This window comes from Dasypus novemcinctus, chromosome X, assembly GCF_030445035.2.
Source record: "Dasypus novemcinctus isolate mDasNov1 chromosome X, mDasNov1.1.hap2, whole genome shotgun sequence".
In the NCBI taxonomy this organism is placed as follows: domain Eukaryota; kingdom Metazoa; phylum Chordata; class Mammalia; order Cingulata; family Dasypodidae; genus Dasypus; species Dasypus novemcinctus.
The window spans coordinates 102,393,917-102,401,945 of NC_080704.1; the positions used below are offsets into that span (position 1 = coordinate 102,393,917).

At 38.5% G+C, this 8,029-nt stretch overlaps 1 pseudogene; it reads left to right on the forward strand.

Moving 5' to 3' along the window:
* Nucleotides 1-5,106: 5,106 nt before the first annotated feature.
* Nucleotides 5,107-7,335, forward strand: LOC101431006 (mitogen-activated protein kinase 6 pseudogene; annotated as a pseudogene).
* The last annotated feature ends 694 nt before the right edge of the window (nucleotides 7,336-8,029 follow it).

Here is an 8,029-nt window from a genome sequence, read left to right on the forward strand (position 1 = left end):
CCCATGTGCAGTGCTGATGCACACAAGGAGTGCCCTGCCACACAGGCGTGTCCCCTGTGTACGGAAGCCCCACGTGCAAGGAGTGCGCCCCGTAAGGAGACCCACCCAGTGCGAAAGAAAGTGCAACCTGCCCAGGAATGGCGCTGCACACACAGAAAGCTGACACAACAAGATGACGCAACAAAAAGAAACACAGATTCCTGTGCCACTGACAACAACAGAAGCAGACAAAGAAGATGCAGCAAATAGACACAGAGAACAGACAACCGGGGTGGGGGGGGGGAAGGAGAGAGAAATAAATAAATCTTTAAAAACAAACAAACAAGAAAATATATATATATATATATATATATAAATTCCTATACAAACCACTCCCCACACACCCCACTATTCCCATGTTGACAATTTCTTTCATTAGCATGGTATATTCACTGCATTTGATGAGTACATATTTTAGCATTACTACACAGCATGCATTATAGTTTTTGTTGTAGTCTACTGTCTCCCAGTCCATTCAGTGGGTTATGGCAGGATGTATTATGTCCTCCATCTGTCCCTCCAATATCATTGCAGACACATCCAAGTCCCAAAAATGACCAACATCACACTTCTTTTTCTCTCCCTGCCTTCAGCAACTCTCATGGCCACTCTCTCCATATCAATGATATAATTTCTTCCATTGTTAAAGTCACAGTAATTCTATAGTATAATATCAGTAAGTCCACTCTAATCAATATTTTATTTCTCCGTCCTGTGGACCCTGGGATGATGATGTCCATTCCACCTTTAAATTGAGAGGAGGATTAGATTCCACATGGCTGATGGATGGAAATCTGCTTGAAGCTATAGACTCTCTTGGTTCCATGGTGTGGTGGTTGACCATCCTCACCTCCCTGTTAGCCAACCTGGCTAAGTCCAATGAACTGGAGAGTAGGTATTGCAAATCTGCTCAGGCTCAGGGCCAAGCTGGCAAATAGACAGCCAGAGATCCAAATCTCCTAAGCATACAATAACCGCAGAACCCACCAGAGGTTCAGTAAAAGTGAGAGATGAGACATGCATAGAGAGGTCACATCTGAGTCCAACTCCAACACACTCAGGAGCACAAATTACAAAGGCCCAGTGGCAAGACATTGAACTCTAGAGACATCTGTCATGACTGTAGGACCTGGGTGTCTTTGTAGCCCTCAGGAACCCATGAGGTTGTAACTACTGTGTCTGTCTCTGAGATCCTGCTGAGATGTATGTATGCGTGATCCATCTGATGATATTCCAACTCAGTTTGAAATCTCTTAACAATTTAAACTCATTTGTCTTTACCATTTCCCCCTTTTATTCAAACTACTTTTCTAGTTTCAACAACATCTATTTTCATGGTGCTTCATAGTAATCCCTTGGTGCAAGTAAAGTCACAGGTCATTAAGTGCTTTTTCATTTGAAGTTTAATATATTCAGGTCAGGTATTTCTGTCTGAATGTAGGTAAAAGAGACTTTTATTTTATTTTTCTTAGTAGACCTTGAATGGATTTTGTTCAGGAAAAACAGGAGAGTGGTAATCATTTTTCTCTAAAATCTCACATTGGCATATTTTTCCTTGTCAGAAGTGAGCCAAGTGCATCTTATTTCATATACTGTAGGAGAATATACTTGGGTGTGGTTGAATTGTATCCCACTGACCCACTTCATTTTTGGAACACATTTTAATGTGAAAATCAACTAAAAGTGTCCTACCCTATGCCATAATTTAAGGCATATATTGTTTCATTTGATAGACGCTTCTGATAACCTTATGAGATGGATTTTTTTAAAATAAGAAAGACTCTTACATATGCCTTGAGTATCAAAGGAAGAACCTCATTATTTATATTGGGAGATAAATCCATTTTATGGGCAACAAATATAAAATGTGAAATAGCCCAGGAAAGGCTGGTTATGATCAAAATATGTAAACATATCAAATTCCTGTAAGAAATTTGGCATGAGTTTCTTTAGTATGGTAATTTGGAGAACAAAGGAGGAAGATCCTGAAAAGATGAAAAAACAAACAACTGAATCTCTCAAATATGAGGAAAAGAACTCTAACAAATTAATACATCTGGTACAGAAACATCTAATACTTAATGAGCTGTGGTAGTTTCAGTCTTTTATAGATGTCAGAAAAGATCATGTCCTTAGAGCTAATCCATTCCTGTGGGTATAAACCTTCTATATGTAGGACGTTCCTTTTGATTAGATTACTTCAGTATGGCATGATTTAGGGTTGTCTTTATCCTCTTATGGGGGTCCCTTATAAATGGAATGAATACATAAAGAGACACATAGAGGAAGCCCAGAAGGGATAGAGAAATGGCCAAAAGTGTTGAGAGAGGAACTAGTGCAAACTAATAGAGAAAGACACAGATGGAGGAGGCAGAAGCTGAAAGCAATGGAGCCAGAAGAGAAGGCAGAACCTGGCAGTCTGTGACAGGGGAGTCCATGATTGCCCACAGCTGGTTTTCAGGGAATGAGCATCCCCTGATAATGCCTTGACTTGGACACTTTTCTCAGCCTTGGAACTTTAAGCTTGCAAGCCAATAACCCCCCTTTTTAAAAGTTAACCCATTTCTGGGATATTCCTTTGGTAGGATCTATCAAACTAAAATGTGCTAATACCACAATTTAAATCCAGAAGACTTATAGAAAGACATCCATATGAATATAACTACACAGAAAACTGTTGGATAAGGTGGAGGTAGGTAGTTGTGCAGTGGTGCACTGATGCTATTGATTTGGGCAGTGCTGGTTTGTGAGAGGCATATTGTGGTGAGGGTGGGTTATACTATCCATGGAACTTTGAGGAGTTGGGGAATGGAGTAGGTGTACTCTTGGGATTTACAAGTATATGGTTGCAACTACAACTTTGAGAATGTTCTCCTGGCAAATATGGCAGGGGATGGTTACTGGTTTAGGGTGTTGGATGTGGGAGGCATGCAGGAAAAGGCACTTCTGGGACAGGCTTCTAGGATGCATATGTTCTTCATCTTGTCATAATGTGTTGTATCAGTGGATGGAGACCCACACAATGAGACAGAAGTTACTAGACTCTTATCCTAGGGAGTCCTGCTATGTTCTCAAATAGAAGGTCAGGAATTTCTTGAGAGCATATGCAATGCCTAATAGGGGACAGGCAGGTAAGTATGTCAAGCCCTCAATGTTATTGCAAGTAGCTATGAATCTTGTACTTCAAGGAGTGAATCTTGGTGATTGCCATGGGTCTTGAGGGGAGGGGGAGAGAGGAAAAGTATAGATGGAACATGGCGCAATTTTGGTATGATGGAATTGTTCCACAAGATCTAGTAATGATGACTGCAGGTCATGTCTAATTTCATCAAAATTTATAGAAGTGTATGGTCCAAAATGAAATCTTTGGCCATGGTTAGCAGCAATGATTCAATATTTTTTACATCAATTGTAAAAAATACGCAATCCACATTTAAAATGTTAATAACAATGGAAAGGGGAAAATGGAAGGGATGTTAGTTATATGGGAATTGCCTATATTCTGTATGTTACTTTTCTGTAATCTAAAGCTTCTTTGGAGTTAAAATGAAAAAAAAAGATTCTGGGGGAATAAATTGAAGAAAATGTCACTGTATAAACAATACAACGGAACTTACTGTAATGAAAAACATAATGTCAATTTTTAAAATTTTATAAATTTCATTGTTTCAAATTTGTTTTTAAATTTTCTGTATTTTATTCACCTTTTTAAAAACTGTCATTATTATTTCATTTTCCTATTAGTTTCATTTTAGTTTTTTGTTGGCTTCATTTCTTAAGAAGTTTTGGGTCACAAAAATGTTACAACTGTGGCAGGGGAGGATCATTGGTGTGGGGTGTCAGTAATGGGGGATTCATGGGAGGAGGTTCACCTGGTACATACCTATAAGACATATGAAATTGTTCAAGTGCTTATGGGGCATTGTCATGGTGGGTGGATAGTCACACAATAATTGAAAGAATATCAATTCCCATCGTGGGGAGCTCTGCCACATTCTCTAATGGGACAGCAAGAACCTCCCGAAAACCAGGGCAGTGTCTAGTGAAGGAGGATGGACCACTGATGGGTCCTTGATATTGATGACTGTTCTTATGAACCTTTACTTTTAAGATTTAAACTTAGACTAATATTACAGGGTGCCCAAGAGTTACCTTTTGAAAGCCTCCTTGCTACTCAAATGTGGCCTCTTTCTTAAACCAAACTCAGCATATAAATGCAACACCTCCGCCCCAGCATGGGACATGACTCCGCGCAATGAGCCTCCCTACCACTGATGGATTATGACTAAGCTCCAACTAGCAATGAAACTGAAAAAAGACATTAACCAACCCCTCTCCTCACCCTCTTTAGGGCCCCTCTCCGTCGTCCTCTTTAGCTGGTCGGAGTTACATGGTGGTAACTGTAGCAAAGTGAGAACCTCAGAGATGCAGCTGCCGCCAGCTAGCTGACCCTGGGGGCTATCCGCGGGCCCCGCACTCTCTAGATGAGTTGGAGAAGTCTCACTGTATCAGAGTAAGATGGACAGCAGCTTTGATTGTGATTGTGGTGAGCTGGAGCCAACTGATCAATAGCAGAAGACATCTTTTGTTAACCATCAACTGCCAGAGCTTCCTGTTGAAATATATAGCAACAAAGAAAAGAAGCAAAACGGAAATAATGCTCAACAGCACCTTAGAACGATGCTGCTCAGCTCAGGACCAGTCCAACACTGAATGTATCTGCACTGTGAGGAGAATGTTCATAGAAGCCTGTTGTTTACATTTTTTATTCACATTTCTGTTAAGTGTTAAGTTGTTTAGCACAAGTACATCCAAGTGCTTAATATGTCATTTCATTCCATTTGAGTTTCTTGAGTGTTTTCTTTAAACGTTTGCAGAGTAGCTGCCCCTTTCTTGAACTATGAGTACGGCAATCCTTTTAATTATCAAAATGAGTAGAGCATTTTGAGCTTTAAATCTAAGGGGAATTCAACGGCCTGGTTGGCATATGCAATGAACATCAAGAAACCATCTTCCTGTCGAAGTAGAAATATTTTTCTTCTCCCTTTTTGAAAGATCTTTCCTTTTGATGTCAGTTTTCTTTCTTGTTTACACAAGTTCAACAATTTGAAAGGAAGAGGCAATAGTAAGGGTTTCAAAATGGCAGAGAAATTTGAAAGTCTCATGAACATTCATGGTTTTGATCTGGGCTCTAGGTATATGGACTTAAAACCATTGGGCTGTGGAGGCAATGGCTTGTTTTTTTCTGCTGTAGGCAATGACTGTGACAAAAGAGTAGCCATCAAGAAAATTGTCCTTACTGATCCCCAGAGTGTTAAATATGCTCTATATGAAATCAAAATTACTAGAAGACTTGGTCATGATAACATTGTGAAAGTATTTGAAATTCTTGGTTCAAGTGGAAGCCAGTTAACAGATGATGTGGGCACTCTTATTGAACTGAACAGGGTTTACATTGTTCTGGAGTACATGGAGACAGATTTGGCTAATGTGCTGGAGCAGAGCCCTTTACTGGAAGAGAATGACAGGCTTTTCATGTATCAGCTGCTACGAGGGCTCAAGTATATTCACTCTACAAAGGTACTACACAGAGATCTCAAACCAGCTAATCTTTTCATTAATACAGAAGACTTGGTGCTGAAGATAGGTGACTTTGGTCTTGAATGGCTCATGGATCCCCATTATTACCATAAGTGTCATCTTTCTGAAGGATTGGTTACAAAATGTTACAGATCTCCACTTCTTTTGCTTTCTGCTAATAATTATACTAAAGCCACTGATATGTGGGCTGCAGGACGCATCTTTCATGAAATGCTGACTGGTAAAAACCTCTTTGTATGTGCGCATGAACTTGAACAGATGCAGCTAAATTTAGAGTCTATTTCCATTGTACATGATGAAGAGCATCAGGAGTTTCTCAGTGTAAATCCTGTTTACATTAGAAATGACGTGACTGAGCCACACAAACCTTTAACACAGCTGCTTCCAGGAATTAGTTGAGAAGTACTGGATTTCCTGGAACAGATTTTGACATTTAGCCCAATGGATCGGTTGACAGCAGAGAAAGCACTCTCCCATCCTTACATGAGCATATATTCTTTTCCAACTGATGAGCCAATTTCAAGTCATACTTTTCATATTGAAGATGAAATTGATGATATTTTGCTTGTGGATGAAACTCACAGTCATATTTATAACGGAAAGGTACGATGATTGTCATATTTCAGAGCATGTTTGGCCTATACCTAATAAATTTGATATTGAGGAAGTTCAGCCTGACCCAAAAGCTCTGTCTGATGTCAACGATGAAGAAGAAGTACAAGTTGATCCTCAAAAATATTTGGATGGAGATTGTGAAAAGTATCTAGAGGATCCTGCTTTTGATACCAATTACTCTACTGAGCCTTCTTAGCAGTACCAAGATCATTATGAAGACAAATATTGTGATCTAGAGTGTAGCCATACTTGTAACTACAAAATGAGGTCATCATCATATTTAGATAACTTAGTTTGGAGAGAGAGTAAAGTTAATCATTATTATGAACCCAATCCTATTATAGACCTTTCCAATTGGAAAGAACAAAGCAAAGAAAAATCTGATAAGAAAGGTAAGTCAAAATGTGAAAGGAATGGATGGGTTAAAGCCCAGATAGCTCTAGAGGAAGCACCACAACAACTAGCTGAAAAAGAAAGGAAAAAGATTCAGGGATTTGACTTTGATTCCTTTATGGCAGGAACTATTCAACTTAGTTCACAATATGAGCCTACTAATGTTGATAAACTAAATGACTTGAATAGTTCAGTGTTCCAACTAGAATTGAAAAGCTTGATATCAAAGTCAGTAAGCCGAGAAAAGGAGGAAAATGGAATGGCAAATTTGGCTCAGTTAGAAGCCTTGAACCAGTTTTCTTGGGATAGCCAGTTTGTGAGTGGTGAGGAGGACTGTTTTCTCATAAGTCAGTTTTGTTGTGAGGTAAGGAAGGATGAACAAATTGAGAAGGAAAATATTTACACCAGTTACTTGGACAGGTTCTTTAGCAGGAAAGAATATGCTGAAATGCTAGAAACTGAGCCAGTAGAGGATGGGAAGCTTGGGGAGAGAGGAAATGATTTCTGCACAACAATGGGGAGTTACTCTTTTACAAGCAGTTTGAATCCATAGGCATCTCACAGTTTCACAGTCCCGTTGGGTCACCACTTAAGTCAATACAGGCCAAATTAACACTTTCTGCTATGAAATCTTCCCCTCAAATTCCTCATAAAGCATACAGCAGCATTCTGAAACATCTGAACTAAAACAATCAGCAGATATTTCTCTTTGTATTCTTCATAAAAAGTGTTTTGTCTTTTTTTATTACTACTCTCTAAGTCATTTTTTACTTGAATCAGATGGTGTCATTTTAGTAAGGATTTCATTAGTTCTTGGTTTGTAAAATCCATACTTATTTTCTACATGTGATAGTTTTCATTTTAACTGGCATGTCATTTGCACACAAAAAAATTAAAAATAGAGTGAAATAATGCAATGCAGGAGGAGACAAGAAATGCACTAAGACAAGTAAAAACATTCTCAAAGAACAATGATTTGTTTTACAGGAAACAAATCTTGTCTTGAAATTTACACAGTGAGACTGTACATAATTGCATGAAAATGTTTTTTTTTCCTAAAACATTTTTCATTCATGAGTATTTTCTAGTTTTTCATACTGTACACATTTCTTAAAACACATGATACCAGCAGCAACTGAAAATAAATGCCGAATTTGGTACACATGTGTTCTCCACCTCAAGGTAACAAAAGCATGTCGCAAAACATATACCACCCATAATGCTTCACAATATGCAATTCTATTTAGCCAGTATTTATTACAGTAAACTATTCTTAAGATTCATTCACTATTTGTAAATGTTCTGGTATGCATTCTTTATACAGAAGTGTTATTGCATCACATCTTATTTATTTTAGCAAATTAGTATATTTTCTGTATTT